The sequence below is a fragment of the Anomaloglossus baeobatrachus genome, chromosome 2 (assembly GCF_048569485.1).
Source record: "Anomaloglossus baeobatrachus isolate aAnoBae1 chromosome 2, aAnoBae1.hap1, whole genome shotgun sequence".
Taxonomy (NCBI): domain Eukaryota; kingdom Metazoa; phylum Chordata; class Amphibia; order Anura; family Aromobatidae; genus Anomaloglossus; species Anomaloglossus baeobatrachus.
The window spans coordinates 724,919,335-724,945,235 of record NC_134354.1 but is presented as its reverse complement, the minus strand read 5'-3'; positions in this window follow the sequence as shown (position 1 = coordinate 724,945,235).

Genomic DNA, 25,901 nt, shown 5'->3' with positions numbered 1-25,901 from the left:
CGGGCAACACGGGCTCCGAAGGCACCTATACGCCAGGGAGCGGACTACCGGTGGGCAACCACAGGAGTCAGAACATTTCTAAAAGGTGCAGGGAAAGACAGCCACCATCAGCCATCCGGGGAGAGCACAACATCAACACTGCAGCCGGCTGCGGGACCCATTCATCCGGCCATTTTGGTTTACCAGAGACTTTGTCAGTGATTGTCTGAGTGAGTACCCCAGTGCCATCCGGCACTGCACCGCGCAGTCCCTGCACCCCCAGCCATCCAGCCTCCCTGTTACACCACCGGGCCCCGGGATCACTAAACCCCCTACCCACGGAGGGGACAACATCCCAGCTGCACCCCACTATCTTTCCCGGGATTCCCGTCACCAGCAGCGGTGGTGCCATCATCACTACGTCCTGTGGGTGGCGTCACAAACAATCTCCCTAACCAAAACCACCCCTTTTCACTCACGGGCGAGGAGCGCTGCTCGAGTCCCCGGGTCTGGTCCACCGCTCGAGCCACGGAGCAGCAGAAGCTCCGGACCCGACCGTGGTGAGCGCGTCCCCTCCGCCCGCGACACATGTTCCGGACGCTCATCTCCGCCCCTCCTCTGCTATTGGACGGCTGCCGTGTGACGTCGCAGGGAAGGTAAAAAGGTCGTAGAAAGGAGGCGGATTGCCGGCCAGAGCGATGTTGCAGGGAAGGTAAGTCCATGTGACGGGTGTTAGCGATGTTGTGCGCCACAGGCAGCTATTTGCCCGTGTCGCACAACCGACGGAGGCAGGTACGCTCGCTAGCGATATCGGTACCGATATCGCAGCGTATAAAGTACCCTTAACAGTTGGGTGTAATAACTATTTTATGTGCGATACTATTAGCTGATATGTTGCGTCTAAAGGCCCCGTTACACGCTACGATATATCTAACGATATTTCATCGGGGTCAAGTCGTTAGTGACGCACATGCAGCATCGTTATACATATCGTAGTGTGTGACAGCTACGAGCGACTGTGAACGAGCAAAAATACTCACCTTATCGTTACTCGTTGACAAGTCGCTCATTTTCAAAAAATCGATCATCCTTTTGCGTGCCGGTTGTTCATCGGTCCCAAGGCAGCACACATCACTCCGTGTGACACCCCGGCAACAATGAACTGCAGCTTACCTGCGGCCGCCGGAAATGCGGAAGGAAGGAGGTGGGCGGGATGTTACGGCCGCTGTGTGATGTCGCTGTGACGCCGAACGTCCCTCCCCCTTCAGGAAGAGGATGTTCGCCGCCCACAGCGAGGTCGTCCAGGAGGTAAGTACGTGTGACGGGGTAAACGACTTTGTGCGACACGGGCAACAAATTGCCCGTACCACACAAACGATGGGGGCGGGTGCGATCGCACATGCGATCGCATGATAAATCGACGCGTGTAAAGCGGCCTTTAGCCTACCTTTGATTGGCCAATTTGTGTGTTACGTACCTAATTTTTTAACATATTTTCCATAGCAGTAATGGATATTGAATATTTGCGTATTATAGTATTTCAGAATGCAGCTGTTTTTTCTTGATTATGTGACGCCCCTGCACTAGCCAGGGTATCACAGGGAACTGCATTCCTTTCCTTATAGTGCAGAACCCACCCTTCATGGTTCTGGGATCCTAACCTTTGGTGTTGCTTCTATCAGCATTCAAATCCTAGTCACCTCACACCACACCCTGTCAGGCACACCAGTGGGTGGTCTAGCTGGAATAGGGCCACCCGCCTAGGGGTCAGGCAGACTGGTGGGAGGGACTTAGGTCAGTTCAGTGTCAGCTTTCAGAGAGAGAGGAGCTGAAGTGGCAGCTCCTGGGGAGCTGGGAGAGGAGTTGCGTGGTAGCCCTCAGAGAGTGAGGAGCTAGGGGAGTTGTAGCTCCCAGCGAGAGTTTGGCTAAGTTGCAGACGGTGGTCTGGGACCGGAGAAGTCGGAGACCCGGTCGCAGGGTATTGGAGAAAGGAGCCAGACTTAGTTTTGGAGAACGGTCGGCACCGGAATATCTAGTAACCAGACTGGTACCGAGCACAGCGGGGTACTGGACCCTAGATCAGGGAGTAGCTCACGCAATCTGATTATTAACCTCTGGAGGATGGTCTCTCTATGAACTGTCCCCAAGAGCTCAGAGATCGAAGGCACTAACACAACGAGGAGGATAGGGCTTTCCAACCCATGCGGCCCACTGAAATCCTATGTGTCAGCCATTGAGAGCACAGCTCATCTATACAAATATAGGGAGCAGGACCCCAAAAGCTTCAGGCCGAGGGGTCACTCAGAAACATCTAAATCAGTGCATGGAGGCAGGTCAGGACCACCAGCAATATCAAAGGGAGCAGATTCCTGGACGAGCTCCCCCCGAGAGGCAACGGCACCCAGAGACTTGGTTTACTTATGTGTCAGAGTCTATTTGATGGTCGCACCAACATGCACATGGCCTGAGTGAGTACGCTGCTTCCCCCCCTGTGTCCTGACTGTTGCGCGGGCTGCACTCAGCATCTCTGCACCACCACCATCCAGAGTCCCGGGGCCTTCCCCTAGCCGTGGAGGGAATGTCATCTGGCTGCCCCCGCTCCATCTCCCCTGGGTACTCCCATCGGCAGCGGCAGTACTCCCATTTACCGCAAACCACGGGTGGCATCACGAACAATAACTAATCCCCTGTAAATATACCCCCCCTTTTCATTTTCGAGTGGCGGCAAGCCCCCGAGTCCAGAGACCCTCGAGCCACGGTAAACCCCGGATCCAAGCAGTCCGACTGCTGCAGGGGTGGTAAACCTCGAAAACTTTGGCGTCACAAACAGGATTCGGACTGGGCCCACTAAGCTGGGTGACGTGCGCCTTGAAAAATCCAAGCTGTGGTGTCAAAAGAGAGTTCCCGCTATTTTCCGCCATCTTTGATACCAAAACGCCATCTTCCTGACCAAAAAAGCACGAAGCTGAAGCTCTGCCCCTCGTCTAGTGAGCGCAGCTGGAAGCTAAAGAGCTGGCTGCTTAAAACCAAGGGGGGGCATGACGGGATGTAGCAGCGGAAATGGAGCAGGGACGCCAGGACTCTGCCATAGGGTTCCTGGAATCCGCAGAGGCAAGATGTTGGAGCAGCGCGACTGATCGGTCGAGGATGCTGCTCCCGGAATGGCTGCCTGGATTGAGATGAGGAGAGCGGCCGCAGCAGTGCGGGCCCGCAAGAGGGAAGCCCTGTGTGTGGAGCGGGTAAGCAGAAGCCCAGCTCTGGTTGACCCGGCCTACCCAGCCGCGGAGCCCGGTCTACCCCCTGCCACCGCCACCGCCATGTCATCTCCTCCGTCCTCGACAGCAGCTGCCACCGAGACGCTGCCTGTAACACCGGCAGCGGATTCCTCAAATCCCGCTGAGGACCACCAGGCCGCGGACGCCGATCAAATTGTCCCAGTTCCCATAGAGTCAGGCACGGAAGAGATGGAGGAAGAAGCGGATTCGGGTTCCAGTACACCGGAAGCCGCCTGGGTGCCGCGCTTTGGGGGAAACGGTTACCGAGTTTCCCTGTCATCACGGTCGGTGCCAGAGTTAATGGTGATGGAGGTGGAAGAGGAATCCACCTCAGATGATGAAACCCCAGCTAATACAGTCAAGGTTGTGGTGCCGATATGCCGACTCTGTGGCCTGCCAGGGCACTTTGCCAGAGTGTGCCCGGGAGATGCTCGACACTGAGGAACCGGTTCTGCAAGTTGTTGTAAAGTTGAAAAATGACTGTTTGGACCTGTCACCTTTGTTGAACGTTCTCCAGTATTACGTTTGAGTGGAGAAGGCCGTCGGGGTTCAGTTGATGGGTCCCTGGTGGAAGGTGACAGGGGGGCTCATGCTCCAGATAGACTGTGTCATCCTTGTTGACCCTTTTTCCATGTTCCGTTAAGGTAAAAAGGCCATCAGGGTATTGGATGGTGCGGCGCTGGTAGACGGCACTAGAGGCCCTTGATGGAGGTTGACACAAAGGGTAACGGCTACCAGGTTACTCAGGACGGTTACCAGAGTCGTCTTTTATACCTCCAGGACTTCAACACTGTCACCAGGGACTGTCAAGGTAACTGGAAAAGGGGTGTCCACCAGCACTAGAGATGGCATCAGGGATCCAGGTTGTTTGGGTGGCGGGTTGAAGGGAGAAGGATGATGGGAATGGACTGTGGCAGGACGGGGCTGCAGCAGAGTAGGCTGAGCCACCGACTACCGCTACAACCGGTAGCGTTCCCTGTTGTTCTAATAAATTACCTCTGGAAGTTGTTTGCAATGTTTAAGTGAATTGCCTCCCCTGCGAGGGATGAATATTTATGCAATAACCTTGTTACTTTTTTCACAGTTAATAACAAAAATAAAATCTCTGGGTGTCCTGTAGCTCGGGGATGAGCTACGTTTAACTAAGGGGGAATGTGACGTCCCTGCACTAGTCAGGGTGTCACAGGGAACTGCACTCCTTTCCTTATAGTGCAGAACCCTCCCTTCATGGTTCTGGGATCCTAACCTTTGGTGTTGCATCTATCAGCATTCAAATCCTAGTCACCTTACACCACACCCTGTCAGGCACACTAATGGGTGCTCTAGCTGGAATAGGGCCACCCGCCTAGGGGTCAGGCAGACAGGTGGGAGGGACATAGTTCAGTTCAGTGTCAGCTTTCAGAGAGAGAGAGGAGCTGAAGTTGCAGCTCCTGGGGAGCTGGGATAGGAGTTGAATGGTAGCCCTCAGAAAGTGAGGAGCTAGGGGAGTTGTAGCTCCCTGGGAGAGTTTTCAGATGGTGGTCTGGGACTGGAGGAGTCGAAGACCCGGTCGCAGGGTATTGGAGAAAGGAGCCAGACTTAGTTTTGGAGAACGGTCGGCATCGGAATAGTTAGTAACCGGACTGGTACCGAGCACGGCGGGGTACTGGACCCTTGATCAGGGAGTAGTTTCACGCAACCTGATAATTAACCTGTGGAGGATAGTCTCTCTATGAACTTTCCCCAAGAGGTCAGAGATCGAAGGCACCAACACAACAAGGAGGATAGGGCTTTCCAACCCATGCGACCGAATGAAATCCCAAGTGTCAGCCATCGACAGCACAGCTCCTCTATACAAATATAGGGAGTGGGACCCCGAAAGCCTCAGGCTGAGGGGTCACTCAGAAACATCTAAATCAGTGCATGGCAGCAGGTCAGGACCACCAGCAATATCAAAGGAAGCGAATTCCCGGACAAGCTCCCCATGAGAGGCAACGGCACCCAGAGACTTGGTTTACTTATGTGTCAGAGTCTATTTGATGGTCTCACCAACACACAGACGGCCTGAGTGAGTACGCTGCTTCCCCCTCTGCATCCTGTCTGTTGTGCGGGCTGCACCCCACGTCCCTGCACCTCCACCATCTAGAGTCCCAGGGCCTGCCCTACCCGTGGAGGGAACGTTATCTGGCTGCCCCGCTTCATCTCCCCCGGGTACTCTTATCGGCAGCGGCAGTACTCCCATTTACCGCGAACCACGGGTGGCGTCACGAACAATAACCTCCCCTGTAAATAGCCCCCTTCTTATTTTCGAGGGTCCGGAGACCCTTGAGCCACAGCAAACCCCAGATCTGACCAGTCCTGACTGCTGCAGAGGCGGTACAATTATACTGTAGACTAGTTGGACCTGCGGGTCCTCAGCAGCTTGTCTCTGCCCACTGCCCTGGATTGACAGGCCTGTGCCTATGTTAACATATCAGCAGATACCTGTCAATTTTGGCCAGCAAGCAAGAAGATGGCACCGGGACCTGCCTGACTAGTATTCTGTATGGCTCATTCTGCAGCAGATATTGAAGTTTGATTTTCAAACATAACTGGCTAAGATAATATAGCCAGTGCCCGATAATTGCTGCCCATAAATTTTGCAGCATATATCAACTGACAGGTTCCTTTTACGTTCCCTATACATGTTAGATAGCTGTCCGCCAAAGTTATTATTTATTATTATAGCGCCTGTCAGGCTGCCACTAGGGGGAGCTGGAGCCCTGCAGGACAGAAGCTAGACAGTGCAGTGAGAAAGGTGCACATGTCGTGTGTGCTTGGTGCGGTAACTCTGCACAAGCTGGAAAGCAGATGCCGCGAGGTGTGTGGGGGATGGTCGGGCAGACCGGGTCATACTCTGAGCGAGGAGGACAAAGAACGAAGGAACGAGCAGAAGCGAGGTCGGGATCAGGCCGAGGTCAATACCAGAGGAACAACTGAGAAGGGGAAGTAGGAGGGGGATAAACAAACCGGAGCTAGAGGGAGTAACGGAAGTGGGGAAGAGTAACGGACACAGACAGAGGGCTTGGGCTCAGGAGGAACACGTCAGGATCAACACTTACAGGGACCAGCAATCACAGGCTGAGCAGCGCTAAGCTTATAGCCGGCGCTGGGTTACCGGGGATGAGACTATTTAAAGCATCCTTGATCTGGGAGGGAGGCCCGGGATAAAGGCTCCGCCTCCTAGCCATGTGGTCGGGGAGTCGAAACCGTGACAGTGCCATTTATTTTATGACACTTTACATGTGAAAAAGGGGTATGCATAAAAAAAACCAAGTGGAATAATTATGAGCAAGGCACAGACTGGTACAGGAGGAGAGTGGACTCTGCTTGCGAGGGCTCACAGTCTATAAGGGATTGTTGAGGATACAGTAGGTGAGGGTGAAGATGGTCATGCAGCAGTCTAGTGGTCAACTTTCTCCCCTGACACCCCCATACACACAAACAATCAGCATGGCTGAGAGCTCCTCTGTTCTCTAGGACACTGCAGCTTCCAAAGGAGTCTCAACATGCTAGGTCATTCTCACCCAACATCATTTCTTAGGTTAAAGTTGTGAGGTCTCTTTATACTTTAGAATGAAAGGTTCAACCTTTTGTAGTTCAAAGAACCACCATGAGAATATTAATACATCACTAGCACTACCATCACTACAGGAATATATTATTAAACTCATCAATAATATATACATAACGAGAACCACCATCAATATATAACTACATCACTAGAATCACCATCGGTATATATCTACATCACCAGAAGCACCATTAATATATAACTACATCACTAGAATCACCATCGGTATATGACTACATCAGTGCAGTAATAAGGCACCAGTAACACAATCAGTACATGAATATGTACCGCCCCGGGGCTCGGCCGGCTGCCGAGCCGCTCGGATCCGTGCTTGTCGGTGGGTGGCTTGAGCTTCCCATGGACCCGGGGGTCCCGCCGCCTCTCTGTAAGGAGGGGGGTTAGGATGTTGGGGAGTCGTTGCTTTGGCACTACGCGCGCAGGTGGAGTGGTGGTTTTGGGGATTGAGAGTTCGTGACGCCACCCACGGGGCTGTGGTGAATGGATGGACACCACCGCTGCCGTCGACTAGGCTCCCGGGGACAGTGTTACGCAGCTTGGTGTTAATCCCTCCGTGGGTAGGGGTGATGGTCCCGGGGCCCGAGGGGTCGCTGTAAATTGCTAGTGTAGGGCAGTGTTGATGCGGTGTGGCACGGTGCTCGGCCCGAGGGCACTAGTGTACTCACTATTACAAATACGCTGGAGTCTCTGGTAAACCAAACAAGATGGTGGACAGTGCCCGCAGCCGGCTGCGTTTCTCCCCTTTTCTCGAGTTGGTGGTTGCCTCCTTTCTCCTGCACCCTTTGTGTATGTGTTCAACTACCTATGCTTCAGTGACAGTAGTCTGCTCCCCAGCTGAATGTGTGCTGAGGAACCCGTTTGCCTGCAGACGCTGGCCCTTTGGATCTCTATGCCTTGGTGGTGGCTTTCTATCCTTGTTGGGTGGGCTGTTGTCTTCAGTCAGGCCTTGGATGGGAAGGGACCTCAAGTCCAGTCCTCAATCAGTTGAGTCGACTCGGTCCAGTGGCTTCTAGGCCTCGTACTGGGTCTGAGTACCCCTCCTGGTGCTCTGGTCTTGAATTCGTTCCCAGGTTCGGTACCGGCGGGCCACCGCCCGTCCCCGGTCCCTACGTTTCCACCAGCTGTAGTCCCAGCTCCTGCAGGCGGCCACCACCGTCTGCCTCCTAGCCACAGGGTGTCTGAGCTACGACTCGGACCCCTGACAGACGTTCTCTTCTCCTCTGTCACTCTCCCTACTCCTCTCCTTCCTCTCCCTTTCACTCTCCTTTCTCATCTCTCTGTGTTTTCCTGCCTCAGGCCATCGGAACTCCTCGTTGGGCGTGGCCAACTGCCTGGCTCCGCCCACCCGATGTGTCCGTCAGAACCTGAGATGGGTGACTCAGGGTTTTAGGTTGGCTGATGGTACCCTTTTTAGGGGAAGGTTGTTGTGCGGGGGCCTAACTATGACTACCTGGCTAGTCCAGGGAGTCACAAATACAGCACCAGATTCACCAACAGTAGAGGAAAACAGCACCAGAACTACCCTCACACATGTATACAGTGTGAGGCATCAACCGGCTGCATTATAAATGGCCGGTATGTTTTGCAGAAGCGTTGGTGCTCTGCAATGTGAATATTGGCTGGGACCTGTGGTTCCACAAGATGGCATTACATGCAGAGTCATGGAAGGGTGTGTGAGGCTGATTATACACTCCTTACCACCTGTGGGTGTGGCTCCAAGGGTTAAATCAATCCTATGTTTCTGAACCTGGTGCAGAGTGTCTAGGGGAGACTGGCTCTAGACTGTCAGTGTGTGTTCTGCAGAGTGTGAGAGCAGAGCAGGGAGCTCTTGGTGTATGAGCCTGCGTAGCGGCTGAACAAAGGGCTCTGGAATTCAGTCTGAGTGGAGACTGGAAGGTGAGTGCAGCCAGGCTAGTGCTGTGGCTGCAGGGCCGAACCTCTCCAGGAGCAGAGAGACAGACAGGAGTCTGCAGAGTGTCTCTGGGTGCTGGGAAGGAACCACAGGAATTGGTGTTTGCTGGCAGGAGCCAGTGTGTACAGGCGCTACAACTCCAATAGAAACTGTATTGGAGTGGAAGCCCACGGTATGTGGACGTGCTATGTTTTTGCCTTAAGCCAGGAGAGGCTTTGTGTGTTACTTTGAGGTGCAGTGCCTGATTGTTAATAAAGTGCCTGGATTATTGTGATAAAGTGTTCCGGTGTGCCTCAATCCCGCTGCCAGACGTGTGTCCCCAATACACTCAGGATGCAAGCTATCACAACAAATATACATATGAGCAGAACCGGTATTACATATACATATCAAAATTGATAACTGTTAGTGCATGGCACTCAGCAGTATCTTTAATAGAAAGTAAGTTGCCTCCAGTGATCATATGTTTACTTCTAGCACAATAATGCTATTTTCTGAGACTTATATATATTGTAAAACTGATAGCTGTCAGTGAATGATGAGGTCTGGAGTATCAAGGAAACAAGTTGCCTCCAATAATCATATATTTAAATATTGCGTACTAAAATACTATGACATAATTTCATGAGCCCAATATGTATAGCAAAACCGATAGCTGTCAGTAAATGGCATTCAGCAATACACCTGGATCAAGCCCATGGAAAAACACAAAAAACACTTCAAGGGGGCATCATTTTGCTGCAAGGAGTATAAATTATTATACTCCAGGCGGGTATTATTTTATGACAAATTAAATGAGTACCGTATATGATTATATTCTAGGAGGACATTGTTTAAGGATCATACTCTGGGGATGTGGGGTTCTTATTCAACCTCTTAAGCTGGCTTTACACGCTGCAATGTATCTTACGATGTGTTGGCGGGCTCACGTCGTAAGTGACGCACATCCGGCTACATTGCAGTGTGTAACAGCTACGTGCGATTTGCGATTGAACGGTAAAACGTTCATCGCACGCACGTCGTTCATTCCTCATGAATTGAACGTCAGATTGTTCATCGTATCCGGGGTAGCACACATTGTAGTGTGTGACACCCCGGGAACGATGAACAGATCTTACCTGCGTCCTGCGGCTCCCGGCCGGTAATGCAGAAGAAAGGAGGTGGGCGGGATGTTTACGTCCTGCTCAGCTCCGCCCCTCTGAATCTATTGGCCGGCTGCCGTGTGACGTCGATGTGACGCCGAACGTCCCTCACACTCCAGGAAGTGGACATTCGCCGCCCACATCGAGGTCGTATGGAAGGGTAAGTACGTGTCACGAGGGTTAATCGTTTGTGCGGCATGTTCAACAAATTGAACGTGCCACACATACGATGGGGGCGGTTACGATCGCATACGATATCATATGCGAAATTGCAACGTGTAAAGCAGGCTTTACCCTTTAGTATTGTGCTCTAGGGTTGGGCGCGTAATACTTTTTATTATGCTCCAAGGGTGGGGGTGTTATTTTATTAGTATACTCGAGATGTAGGGGTTTTCTTTTAATATTATGCTGCAGGGATTGAGGTTTTATTTTTTTTTATTATACTTTATTATTATGCGTGCTTTTTTTTCAATAAAAAGTAGTTTTTACAAATACTTTTGTTTTATCTTCACTTATCAGATCCAACTGCCTTTTCATCTAGACGGGAACTTCCTTTATCTCTTTTGTTTCACTTCATTCAGCTCTGCTGGAGCTCCCCATGGAGGATATATCCACAGTATTCTAGGTTGGCTGCACCCACTGGAATCCACTATAGATCAGTTGGAGTTGTCCCTGTAGCTCAACTTTGTCAGGTTAGAATATTTAATATTGGTTTTACAGTTTTAACTGACTATGCTCAGAAGGCTCTCCTCTCTTTCCTTTTTGCACCAAAGAAAATCCATTATTGGTTTACAGTGGCAGATAGAATAGATAGAACACACGCGTGATGCACAGATGAGTGAATGAGGCCATACATTGGCACAGGTTTCATTATCATTGATCTGAGATATCACTGGAGCAGTGCACAGTAGCCCAGGAGTTTGGGGGCCCATCTCAGCCTTTAAAGCAGGAATTGTGCATTTTGATGAGCTCTTGGGCTACAAAGGGCCCATATACTGTTCTTCCACAGGGGCCGTTTTCGGGCTATGTCCTCCAGTGCACTAAATTCAAATGTTAGTGAGAGTCTTTTCTCTCCGATGTATCTGGGTTAATGCCATACATCATTTGAATGAATGATGCAGTCTTGTTCTTAGACTTAGCAGTAATTGGCCTATGTCTCAATTTTGTTGACTCACTGGTCAATAGAGAACAATGAAAAAATTAATTTACCAATTTTTCTCATAAATTGTCCAAAAGAGAATTACCAATATAGTGAATTAAGTCGCCAACCCATACAAATAGGTAGTCATCCAGGAAAAAAAAACGGGAACTTTTTCCTTTCTTCCTTCTAAGATCCAGAAATTGACTTCACATGGAATATGTTTATTTATCAGATGTCTCTTATATGTTATGATGCCTAGTTAATGGAGCATGGTACCGATGCTTCTATAGGGTAAATCTGACAGATGAGAACATGGCTGCTTCTAAAAGGTTTATTTGCAAAAGAACGAATCAGCCTATAAAAGGTTAAGCTGAGTCTTTCACTATATACAAACAGATGGATAGCCACTACCACAATCCACTGATAGCCATCCCTCTTGTTTAACACAACTAGATTTATAGGAAATATAGGGAAAATGGGACCAGATCTCGAGAACTGAGAGATGCAGGAACGAAAGAAAAACGTTAGATTCAGAAGAGTAGTATTCAGATTAGAAGGGTTGACTGGTGAAAACAAATTGTCGCCTATCTCCAGCATAGGTGATAATTTAGAAATCATGAGGGTCTGACTGCTGGGATCCATCCCAATTGGGGAATGGCTATTTTCATCCCTGATTTAACGCTTTTATTCCTGTTCCAAAATGGAGTGGGAGGATGGATGCTCAACAACCACTTCATTCATTATCCATGTGGCCGCCAGAAGAAGGTGAGCACAGCGTAAAGCATTCTCTCAGGAACAAATGGAGAGGTGGTCAATCATGGCACTGCTGCTCCATTCTAATGGGGTTAAAAGTCTCTGATCTGTCGATTGGTGGGGACCCCAGTTATCCAACCCCCGCTTATCAGTAAGTTATCACCTATCCCAGAATAGGTGATAAGGGTTTGTCAGACGAAAACAAATGGAGTGAAAAATATTTACATATTTATGACACCTAAAACACGTCTTCTTTAAGTCTTACCATGTACACTTGAGTTCAAAATTAGAGAACACTGTATGATCACTTGCTGTTTTCAGAAATAATGTAATCTATATTGATGAACATTTGAAGTTTTTTTTGTAAGGGTTTAACCATGTCACTAGTACAGGGTTTTACAAAGTTTGTCAACATAAAACTTTTATTTTGCCCAACACCTGATGATCATAATTAGAGAACATCAATGACTGTAGCACAGAGAAAGATTATACATACATTTTCTGAAGGTAACAACAGTCACAATCAGTAGGACATGCACAGGCCTTTGCTTTGAATGATTTCAGCACATCTACGCCCACAGGACATCACTAGTCTCTCACACTGCCCTGGTGTGATTTTGGTCCACTCTTCTTCAAGTCTCTTCCACAGTTCATTGACTGTTGTGGGTTTCTTGGCCATAACTTTGTCACCAAGGATTTTCCAGAGGTTTTCTATTGGGTTTAGATCAAAACTCTGGGTGGCCATTTCATTGTTTCAATGTTTTCTGTTTCAAGGAACTGCTTTACCCGTTTTGCTGTGTGACAGGGGGCATTGTCTTACAAGAAAATTGCTGGCTGATTGAGTGATGAACGCAAGTAAGAAACCACGTGATCCTGAAGAAGGTTCTGATACACACTTTCATTCACTCTGCCATGAGCATGCTCCTCACCAAAGGTCAGTTTAACCTTTTGATTCTTTCTGCTAATGAGAGGTTTCGTCACTGCAGAGTGGGCTTTCAGTCCAAATGCTCTTAAACGTTGTGACACTGTATGACGAGACAGATCCTTACCCTGTTCAGTGCTGAGCAATTCCAGCTGCAGTGTTGAAACGATTACCCATAGAGATTCTCCACAATATCCTGTCCTCTCTTGAATTTGTCTTTCGAGGGCGACCTGCCAGTCAGTGCAAAGTCAGTGCAAACTGGAAGGTTAGGCTGCCAGTTAAATAGTTGTTAGATAATTAAGGAAATTAGCACCAGGTGCCAGATTAACAACACTAACTTGCGGGAATCTGAAAGTGTTCTCTAATTTTGATCAGTGTTCTTTTATATTTATCTCATTTACATTTTTATTATGTGCTTTAGAATAAATTCAATTTATGAAATAAGCTTAAAATACTGCCAGTTTCCTCATGTTAGGACTACACAATGACCTTAACATTTAAGAAATTCTGTGCTGTTTGCTAATTTTGATCTCCAGTGTATATGTGAACAAGTAGGTGATCAGATAAATGACTGTAGGGCATGGGCTGCATCCTGTATATATGCTGCTGACACATAGATCTACATAGGATATACGGTATGTACATAGGAACTATTTGCAAATTTGCTTCAATGTTTTTTAATACCTGCTCAGTAGTCTCCTCTCTTGACCCAGACCCTGGATGCAGTATGGCCTGTACTGTCTGATACATCAGTGATTTCTTGTCACTTCACCCTCTTATTACTTTGATGTTAGAAGACTATGGCACAAATAAAATCAATAAGTGCTTTAGTTTCAATGTTAATGGTTCCCTGGCATGTAAAATGCCAAATAATTGCTGATAATTCTTTGATTTGTAGGCTTTGTTATTATTGAACTTAGGCTCTGGCATCATTTGTAGCGGTAATCAACAAACGTAGGTTGGGACTACATGGCGACATGTGACACCTTACTAATTTTCAGACAAGTTTTTATAACTAGTCTGTGACTTGCTCTCGCACAACTATTTTAGAAACGAAATTTTGATGTAAAAGAGCAAAAAAGTTGCATGCAAGTCGCAGTCGAATGCAGTTTGCATTGAAGTCTATTGCAAGTGACGTGACTAGCGAATGAAAGTTCAACACATTTGCCTCTGCGTATCATAGTCGCAGTAGGTCGCAGGTAACATTACGACACCATGGAGTATTATTAGATGTGATGTCATAGTGCGACACTGCAATTTTAAAGGGATTGTCTGATCTTAAGCTACAAGTCTTCAGGCTCTCTTTGTGACTGCAAATTGTGAATCCTCACATCGTATGTTCAGGACATTTAGAGGATTCTCTGGTGTCAGCACCAGGAGCGGTGGGCACATGACATCAAGTATGTGATTTGTGTAACGCTTGTCACTACCTTACGGGGTCACATGAACGGAAGAGTAGTCAGGAGAGCCGGGGTCTGGTAAAAGTAGGTCATGTATAAACATAAGGGGTAAACAGAGACGTAGTCAGGGCATAATCCAAAGGTCACAATACCAGAAGAGCACATAGTAATACGAGAGGCTGCTGATAAGTCTTTGACTTTGTGATCTTTTTTTTGTTTCTATGGTAATGAATCTTACGACACATGAAAGCCTTTATGTCCAACATATGTTTTCAAAATTTTGTGTTTGTTGCTAATGGCTTATTCTACGCACGCGGGAAAACAAAATGGTGGCGTCTAATGCGATATTCACAGCAACTGAGAGCAGAGGAGTAATAAAATTCTTGTTTTTGCAAAGAAGTCCGCTAAGGATATTCATGGTGATATGTCGCAGACATTGGGGGATCAATGCCCTTCATATTCCACAGTTACGAACTGGGTTGCCAAATTTAAAACGGGCCACTTCAGCACCAATGATGAGGAACGTCCTGGATGACCAAGAGTGGTTGTTGTTCCGGAGATCATCGATGCTGTGCACAACCTCATACTGGAGAATCCACGAATTTCAGCTAAAGCAATAACAGACATCATGGGGATTTCCCGAGAATGTGTTTGTGTCATTATCCATGAACATTTGGACATGAGGAAGCTATCGGAAAAGTGGGTCCTCAAATATTTGACAACAGATCAGAGAAGCATGCGAGTGAAAACTTCCCGGTCCATTTGTCAGCGTTTCCAGACTGATAAAAACATGCTATGGCTGCTACGGATGCCTGATTTGAGGCACAACCGAGATCCTTCTTTGCTAGGCTTACAGAACTTGGAATACCGATGTAGAAGTGTGTTGACATCAGTGGAGAGTATGTGAAATAATTGTAAAGTTTCATCATTCTATCTTTTTCTTTCCGGGTAAAGCCAAAGACTTATCAGCAGCCCCTTGTAAAAAGGAGCAAGCAAAGACTAAGTCAGATAATGGTCCGGGGTCCAAGACAGGAATGCATGACAGGAATAGGGAGCGGGCAGAGGGTAGTCCAATAACAGTCCGGGGTCAGAATAACAGAAGAGGACAAAGTAATAAAAGGAGCAAACAAAGACATAGTCAGATAATGTTCCAGGATTCAAGACAGGAATGCATGACAGAAATATGGAGCAGGCAGAGGGAAGTCCAATAACAGTCCGGGGTCAGAATACCAAGATCAGATTAAAATTACCTGGAAGATGGAACAGCTGAGTAACCAGCACCTCCCAGAACCAACCTGGACTCCAGTATAGTGACCAAGCTGCTATTTCATCATTAAGGATGGCGCCACAGAGCATCTCCAAGGGCAAGATACTTTTCACAAGGAATGGACACACTGTCAGATCTGTAAGCGCCGCAGAGCATCTCCACGTCTGTGACATGTGGCTACAGGTTGACTTGACTGTATCCGGCAAGTTTAGTGAGTGAGGCTGGATACAGTCTAGTTGGAATGTGGCCGGAAGCAGGCAAACGGCTTACTTGTGGTCACTCACCCGTCGCTCACAGCGCCAACACTGGAGGATCCTCAAAGCACACAGTGCATACAATGTGAGGATTCACAATTCTGCAGTCACACTTGTAACTTAAGACTGGACAACCTATTTAATGTCATGCGTCACAAGTGTCTATGTAGCCCTAGCCTTTGAATGATCATTGACTTACATTGTGATTCATTAGAGATCTGTTGAAGTTTATATAATTCTTACAAGAGTAATAATGATGCTATGCTTATCATCAAAAAGGGGCGTAAACCTAGATGGACCACCGCAGGAGGCTCGATGAGTATGTATGAACATAGCCGGACAAAATATATATATATATTGGCCACTTCATGTGATGACCTAAATATATGGTTGAATAGGATTATATTATATCATAAACTTACAAATCATTCACCAGGCTGGCTCACTATCGATTTACAACTTTGCCTAAAACTGTTGGGGGTTTTTTTTTGCCAGTGAAATAATCATCCAACTGTATCTCATCCTTGATCCTCTTCTGGATGTTACATTACTAAGACATCAAAGACGCCATATGCATTGGTTTACCGTATTCCTATCACTGAATACATCAACTACCTTTGGAATTGGCCTCTTTTCTAATCAAACCGACCATGTGGAATAAAAATAAAGAAATGCAGTTACTGGAAGGAGCTGAGCTGTAGTTTGATAACTAAAATACTGAATATTAACTTAGCTCATGAAAAAAGATGATTCCATTAAAATATTATTGAGAGTTCAGAGCACAAAAAAGATAATGTAAGGCTGCAGGCCGATGCGTCCAAATCAGCAGTTACAGGGTATTTTGGGTTTTTAATCCTAAATGTATGGAGGAAAAAATCTTGAATTTTGTTATATTAGACATAAAATTGCTCTGGAAAGTTCTCACAGTTTGTGCTGTTCAAGTGATTTATCAACTGGACACCGATATATTAAATGTGGAAAAATCCATTTAGTAGCAAACCAGTATTTTTGTACATTAAACATCTAAACTGGCAATCTATATGGTGGCTATTTATTGTAAGCTGTGAAGGAGCTAAAAGGGGTTGTCCACTATTAGGACACCCCCTTCTGAAGCCAATTGTTTCTCCCAGATAAAATAAAAAAGCCTATACTCACCTCCTGCACCGGTAGTGGTCCAGTGATTCGCGGTGCCAGGGCTCACATGGGCTGTGACATCACACGAGCCCTACAGCCAATCAGCGCCAACTTCTGTCTTCCCGCATTCGGACCAAACGAGTTAATCAACAGGAAGTGAGTGTTGTGGCTGCCACTCCCTCCCTGTTGATTGCTCATTTGATTTGAAGGCAGGTAGACAGAAGCTGTTGCTGATTGGATGCAGGGTTTACGTGATGTCACAACCGCACGTGAGCCTTGGCACTGCGAGTCGTAGCCCCGCTGGAAGGGCACCGGTATGGGAGGTGAGTATAGGCTTAATTATTTTACCTGGGAGAAACATGTGAAATCAGAAGGCGTTGTCCTAGTAGTAGACAACCCCTTTAAATGTTACATATTGTGACATCAACTTTAAGTAAAAAGGAGCTGTCAGATTTACTGACTTATGGGCTTTAGGAAATACTTGTGTTCCCCACGAAATGGCAATTTTTGAGTATTTTTTTCTTTTTTTCTTAGGTTCTTTGCTGTTTTTTGTTATTGATTCTGAAATGCATGAATAAACTGACAAGTTAATGTGGATCTGCAGTACCTCCTGTGGCCACTGTGCAGCCGGTAAGCACATCTGGCTGCCACCAGCATGGGAACAGCCAATCAGCATGGGTGGCAGGTGTTGCACCCCCACCAATCTGGTATTGATGATGCATCTGTGGCGCCCTGGACTAGCCAGGTCGTCACAGGTAACACACACACACACCCCCATCCCCTCGGACAGTAACATTAGCCAGACACAAAACCCTTGTTGCCTCCCTCCAGGGTCTGATGTCCACACCAGGTGGGGCGGAGCCAGGCAGTTGGCCCCACCCACCAAGGAGTTTACAGGCCTGGAGGCGAGAAAAGAGACAGATTAGTTCACGAGGTTGAAGTGAGAGGAGTAAAGTGGAGAGTGTCTGGGTTTGTGGCCCAGGCACTGACAGCAAGGTTGGCAGATGGCGGTGGCCGTCTGCAGGAGTGGTGGATCAACGCGGAACCGTAGGACCGGGGTCAGGCGGTGGCCCGCCGGTACCGACCGGGGAGCGAAGTGAAGCTAGCACATACAGGCAGGGCCATCGGACCCCGACCAGGCTTGGAGCCGCCGACAAAAGTCAAATCTGAGTGTGACCGGAACCCCAGGGTTTCCTAACAACCAAAGACCCGTTAGAAGGCAACCGTCCGCACCGTGAGGATATACAGCCATCACTACAGGCTAGAGACCCAAGGGCCAGCGCCTGCGGGCAAAACGGGCTCCTCCGGCCTCCATACACCGGGGAGCGGACTACCGTTGGGAACCCATCCTAGTCAAGACAGTACACAAAGGTGCAGGGAAAGACAGCCGCCATCACCTGTCCGGGGAAAGACACTGCAGCCGGCTGCGGGACCCGTCCATCCAGCCGTTTGGTTTACCGGAGACTTTGTGCATCTCTTGCTGAGTGAGTACACCCGTGCCATCCGGCACCGCGCCGCGCTGTCCCTGCAACCCTGCACCTCACCGACCCTGCCTCCCCGTCACACCACTGAGCCCCGGGACCACCAACCCCCACCCACGGAGGGGGGAAACAACATCCCAGCTGCTCCCTACCATCGCTCCCGGGATCCCCGCCACCAGCAGCGGTGGTGCCCATCTTCACCACAACCCGTGGGTGGCGTCACGGACTAAATCCCCAAACAAACCACCCCTTTTCACTCACGGGCGAGGAGCGCCGCTCGAGTCCCCGGATCCGGCCCACCGCTTGAGCCACCGAGCAGCAGCAGCAGCGCCGGACCCGAGCGTTAGCGAGCGCAGCGCCCCGCCGCCCGCGACACATCCTAAAAATATTTCATAAATTTAAAAGTATGAGATAACTCATACAAATTGGCAAATGATTTTTGGCAATTTTCTGACGGCATAGTTTTTGCTGTTGATTATATAACATTGGTTGATTAGTCACTCCTTACATTTACAAGCATCCTTTATTTTAAAACTAAATAGCCAAGGAACCATCACCAAAGTTTCTGGGTTTGGGTATTGTCCAATCACCTAAAGACTTTCAATTTTGGAATTAAATTGTGACTTTATTAGCTTCTTGGATCATTTCATCCTAAACATGATAATATCCTTTCTACCCAGGAAGCAGTTATCCTGACATCATGGGAACTTTTCATGGCTACATACAGACGTGATTGTCCTAGCTTAGCATTGTACACAAGTGTTTGTTCACTAACGCCTTCCATTAAACTGCCCATTTCCAACTACCCAACACACTGACTGTTTAGTGCTGTAGCGTGCATGATTTATATGTGGCGCCCTGGCCTAGCCAGGTCGTCACAGATAACATACAAACACCCCCACCCCCATTAGACAGGGACACCAGCCAAACAAAAATCCTTGTTGCCTCCCTCCAGTGTCTGATGTTCACACCAGGTGGGGCGGAGCCAAGCGGTTGGCCCCACCCACCGAGGAGTTCACAGGCCTGGAGGCGGGAAAAGTGTCAGAGTTTAGGAGTTGAAGTGAGAGGAGCAAACACTTGGGTGTCTGGGTTTGTGGCCCAGACACTAACAGCAAGGTTGGCAGACAGTGGTGGCCGTCTGCAGAAGTGGTGGAGCAACGCGGAACCGTAGGACCGGGGACGGGCGACGGCCCGCCGGTACCGACCAGGGAGCTAAGTGAAGCCAACACACGCAGGCAGGGCCATCGAACCCCGACCAGGCTTGGAGCCGCCGACAATAGTCAGACCCAAATGTGACTGGAACCCCAGGGATTTCACAACAGCAAAAGTCCCGATTGAAGGCAACAGCCCACACCGTGAGGGTATACAGCTACCGCCTAAGTCTAGAGACCCAAGGGCCAGCGTCTGCGGGCAAACGGGCTCCACCAATACCCATACACCGGGGAGCGGACTACCGTTGGGAATCCATAGTAGTCAGAAAGAGAACATTAAGGTGCAGGGAAAGACAGCCGCCATCACCTGTCCGGGGAGAGACACTGCAGCCGGCTGCGGGACCCGTCCATCCAGCCGTTTGGTTTACCGAGGACTTTGTACCTTTCTTGCTGAGTGAGTACACCTGTGCCATCCGGCACCGTACCGTGCTGTCCCTGCAACCCTGCACCTCACCAGCCCTGCCTCCCCATCGCAACATCATCGGGCCCCGGGACCACCGACCCCTACCCACGGAGGGGGAAAACAACATCCCAGCTGCTCCTTACCATCGCTCCCGGGATCCCCATCATCAGCAGCGGTGGTGCCTATCTTCACCACAACCCGTGGGTGGCGTCACGGACTAAATCCCCCAAACCAACCACCCCGTTCACTCACGGGCGAGGAGCGCCGCTCGAGTTCCCGGATCCGGCCCACCGCTCGAGCCACCGAGCAGCAGCAGCCGCAGCAGCGCTGGACCCGAGCGTTAGCGAGAGCACAGCAGCGACGGTGTCCTCCCCGCCCGCGACATATACAGGAGTGGTCATCATTTCTCGTGATATGTTTTTTTATTAAATAATTGTATTTTGTAAAAAAAAATAACAATATTGAATCTTTCTGACAACATTTGGTATAAGATATTCCTCTGTTATCCCTCTAGGAAAAGTAGAAACAAATTATCACATTGTGACTGAAGGATTAGGGACAGGGCTCCTTTGCTGTCCATCATGCTAGGGGACCATAGGCTATGCCTAACCTCAAGGTTACTCCTGATGGTGGAGATGCCTGAGTCCCGTGCCTGGCTATGCTCCTGGCTAGATCTAATCTGATTTCCCCCCTCCCATCAGGGTAGGAAAGAGTAGAAGTGAGAAGGAAACACAGATAAAGACAGACAAGGGAAATCCAAAACTTTGACACACTGCACACACAGGAATAGACAATGAGAGGCACAAATCAAGAGCAGAAAGGTAGCAACAAAAGACAATAAAGGTTAACTCCACAATTACACTCAGCAACAAGTACCACAACCACTAGATAATCTGGATCAAAACACCTCACTTGACAAGCTAAGATAAACTATAGCTGCCATAGAAGGCTAAGAGAGATGGCTTGGTAGTGAAAATTTATAACAACAATGGGCAGGGGCACTGTGATTTGTGCAATAGAGCACTATCTATTCTATGCAGGAGAGAAGGGAGAAAATCCAGCAAAGGTTCTCTTAAAAACCATCCTTTAATTTATAAGAGGAATTAAAACTTCTATGCAGTGATGTAACTTGAAGCTCATGGAGCCCAGCGCAAAAGCTCCAATGGGCCCCCAATTATTGCAAGACTTTAAAAGCACTGATCTTTTTATATAGGTAAAATGAACAATTGAGGAATCCTAGGCTCAAGAGCCCAGGTGAAATTTCAGCCCCTGCACCTTTTATAGTTACGCCCCTGCTTCTATGCACGCACCTGCTTTCTGAAGGTAATTGCTCCATTTCCTATTATTTGTATTAGGACTGATGGACATACCCATACCATGATATAACTTATGGACTAATGCTCATTTCTACTCCATTATGAACATGTATCCTCAGTTCAACTGAACTTGCCTCTTTATTTCAGTGGAGGGATGGGTATAATGGTACATGCTTTAAAGCGCACCAATCACCAGGATTTTCCTATATAACCTAAAACCAGTGCTATACTGGCACTATCAGGCTGATTCTATACATACCTTTAGTTGTCATCTAGGATGTATAGGTTTTGAAACACAAGCAAGTACAGCTTGTAAAATGAGCAGATTTTTGAATGGCTGTGTTGGGGGAGACCGCTAAGGGGTCTTCAGGGTCACAGAGTCGGAGTTCAAATCAAATCTGCGTAGATGTATGTATGAGGAAAAATGACCACACAGAGGTGTCTCTATCTGGGAGAAGCTCAAAGCTCTTCTAATCCGTATATTATAAAATACACACAGTTATTCAGTTCAACATTGTCTCTGATTGGTTGGAGATAAACAGCAAAGTCCATATAGTACGTAACCATCCTGCTACTGGCTTCCTAATACCAGTTTGAACCAGCTACTGAATACTTCTTTGCTCATTGTACATTTTGGCGACCTTATCTTTGTTAACGCTTTGCAGAATACACATCTTAGAATCATATTATGAAGCTTCTATGCGATTGTCATATAGACACAGATAATTATGCAACGACATCTATACTTTGATTATTTACATACACAGATCATCTTATTACATCCGGACAAACGGCCTATAGCCCAGGCCTACCCTCACAGCGGCAGCTGCCGATCTGCTGATAGTTGGGGTTGGTTTTGATAGTGATTCTCGCCTCCTGCCTGTCCGTCCTCTCCCTATCTGTTATCTATGCTAATTCTACTATAGAATCATTTTACTAAGTGGCTAGAAGGACCTGTGCTGATGTCATACCCATGTGACCAGAAGGAACCTTGGACAACAGAAAAATATTGTTGCTTCCTGGTATCAGCGATTCTCCACTATAGTGACTATATATTTTGTCATGTAATCACCCAACCTGGTGTCCTCTATTTGCCTCCAACTGTGTCCTTTACTGAGATTGGCATTTTGGTCCTCCTGCATCCAGAATGGCCATTAAAGTGGCACAGGCAGCCAGTATGTCTGTACCATGCCCCCCTTTTAGTTTGAGTGAACCGAGTAACTACAGTACATGAGGGGTAATTTATCATCCACGCTATGCCAGTTTTCTGTTATAAAACAAGTCACCAAATTTTGTGAGTTTTTGCCAAAGTTTGCACTGGCCCTTTTCTAAAAAGTATATGGAGTATAGCCAAAGGGCATGGCCTCTCACCACACGATTAATGTATTGTAACGTGCACCACTAGTGTACATTGGAGCTGAAATCTATGCAGATCATGGCTGGTGTAGATTTTATTATTTTATGTCACGCAGGCAGCGCAAAAATGCATCAAATATATTAAGAGTGGTGTGCCTCTTAAAAAATGGGGTGCCTCCTACCCAGCAAACTGTAGGATCAAAATTAGTGGAAGAAACACATGATTAATTCCCACCATAATTTCAGAAAAATACATTCAATTTTGTTTTTATCATTCCGATGAATAATACATTTTCCACATTTTGCTTTACTAATAAAATCTCTCCAAGCAAACGTCTCGTTCGCTTTCTTTCAAACACTAGTGCCTTTTAACACCATGTAAAAATAGAAAATTGGGACTTCTTTGCTTGAATAAAGAACTAAGAGAAGCAGGGGGCGTCTACTAATTAGCCTTTAACATACCAGTCTCAATTAATTCCAGAAAAAAATGACATTTGTTCAAATTACCATGGAGTCCTATACAACCGCGCTTCAAGCAGAAGCCATAATTGGCCCAAAACAATTGTTTTTCTTATGTTTCCCTCCATAGAAAATGGGACTTGAAAGAAGAACTCCGTGGTAAATCTGCACAAAATGTCCATTTATAACAAAACTGAATCAACCCCATCAAGAAATATCCACTTTAGTTATAGCAGCCATAATTTATTTTCATCAAACATGGAATTTAGCAGCTGTATAATCATTAACATTTTACCGATCTGCATAAATGACTTTATTTGTTTGCGTTAATGATACGCAGAAGCTACAAATGTGATCTTCTAAAGTTCTCCATTGCGTTTCATAGACAATCATTAAAATGGGGAAAGTCATCAGTCTATAATGGATTGTAAATGATTTATTTCATTTTCATTAAAGAGGTAGTCCCATTAAGACAAGCTTTGTGCCCAATTACAATATCATATAGGGGAAGGGTTGCAACAGCTCCGGTCTTGATGAATTGGGTCCTGTAGCTTTAGCTGGATTGACAGTCACTGTCACGGGTGGCTAAGGGACACAGGGGGACCTATGCAGGCCCTAATACTTGGACCCCTGCACTCACCCTCACCCTGGAGGTACCCTTGAAGGTAGGGAGGTCCGGGCTCCCAACTTAGTCCTGTCTCCTGCCGGCCCCTGACCTAATACCCCCACACTCCCAACCCTGGGTTGAGCAGGACATGAAGTAATAAACCTCCCAGAAGACAAAAAAAGGGGGTAAAACTTAAACTCATGCACACCTCAAATATCCACAGAGGAGAGACAAAAAGACACCGGAGGGGATAAACCAAAGGAGAAGTAGAAAATCACACCAAGGAGCTTTCATACAGCGCAGACAACAAGTCGCTGGTCACCAAACAGAAGATCGCCACGGAAGTCGGGATATCGCAACAGCTAAGCAGTGACACGTTCTCACTAGAGTTCGCTCCTGCAACTTCTGCTAAAGTGACCAGGCGCCGCCGTATTCCCACCGTGGATCGTGCTGGTGATAGCAGAGTGGGCAAAGGCTTCGCTCATTATTATTATTATTATTATTTATTATTATAGCTCATGCACTAATCTGGGTTTCCCTTGGTCCTGCAGTACCACTGGCTGACTATAGGTGGCATGTGTCTTCCAGCTGAAGTTACCACCATTCAGCTACAGCCAATAGAAAGACATCACACCCTTCTACTTCCCCCTCCTGTCTGCTGGTCACGGCCAGATATAGCTTTGTATTCCTGCCTGTATCTGGTTTCCGCTCTGTTCTGACTATCGATCCCTGTGTTTTGACCCCTGCCTGCTTACTGACTACTCTCCTGCCTGACATTTTGTACCTTGCTGCCATCTCCGGTTTTGACCTCTTCCTGATTTCCTGACTATGCCCTTGTCTGCTGATTTTGTCCCTTTTCAGTATTTCGTGGTTTGACCCTGCCTGATGACTGCTGTTCTTGGACTCAGACTTCCACAGGTAGCGATCTCTGAGGCCATGTAGTATTTCCAAATCCTTGTATAGGGGTTAAAGGGTTTCGGGGTTTTTGGGATCATGCTTACTGGGCGGCTTTCCTCTAACCCAGGGGTGGGGAACCTGCGGCCCCCGGGCCGCATACGGTGACTTTTTATTTGGCCCTTGGGCACATTCCAGGGGACTGCAATGCTCTGGCGGCAGCTGCGCTTTTACCGGTTGCCGGCCATTTAAATCCCACTGCCTGATGCCCTGTGGGTAGATGCTAGAATGTACGGGTTCCATCCAGATCCTGACTTCAGCCAGTCCATTGTAAACAGACTCACTACGAAACGCTAGAATGTACAGGCTCCTTCCAGGACCTGACTGCAGCCCATACATTCTAGGCTTAACCCCAGCTGTGCTAGCGTGCTCTTGTGGGCGGGGTAAACAGCACGCTGCTATAAAGTCACAGAAGAGCTGCAGCAGATTTACCGGCTCTGTGCTGTGTGTGTGACTCTCCCCCCACCCCATCGCTGCCCCTGTGATGCCCCTGACTACATCAGGGTGTCACAGGTAACTGCACCCCTGTCTCTCATGGTGCAGAACTCACCCTCCATGGTTCTGGGATCCTAACTACTGGTATTGCTTCCATCAGCACTCAAATCCTAACCACACCTCACACCACACCCTGTCAGGCACATCAGTGGGTGGTCAAGCTGGAATAGGGCCACCCACCTAGGCGTCAGGCAGACTAGTGGGAGGGAGGAAGTCTGATCGGTAGTAGCCCTCAGAGTGAGGAGCTAGGTGGAGTTGTAGCTCTCTGTGTGACCTTGGTTGTGTCGCAGATGGTGGTCTGGGACCAGAGGAGTCGGAGACCCGGTCGCGGGGTATTGGGAGAGGGTGCCCAGACATAGTTTTGGAGAACGGTCGGCACCGTAGAGTCCAGTAACCAGACCGGTACCGAGCACGGCGGAGTACGGGACCCTAGATCAGGGAGTAGCTTCACGCTACCTGATAATTCACCTGTGGAGGATAGTCTCTTTATGAACTTTCTCCAAGAGCTCAGAGATCGAAGGCATCAACACAACGATGGGGATAGGGCTTTCCAGCTTATGCAGTCCACTGAAATCCCAAGTGTCAGCCATCGAGAGCACAGCTCTGCTATATCACTATAGTGAGCGGGACCCTGACAGCTTCAGGCCGAAGGCTCACTCAGGAACATCTACACAATTGTGCATGGAGGCAGGCTCCGGACCTCTAAGCAATACCAGCAGGGACGGACACCCGGACGGGCTCCCAAGAGTGGCAGTGACACCCAGAGACTTAGTTAACTTCTGTGTCAGAGTCTGCTTCTTGGCCGCACCAACAACTGCACTGCCTGAGGG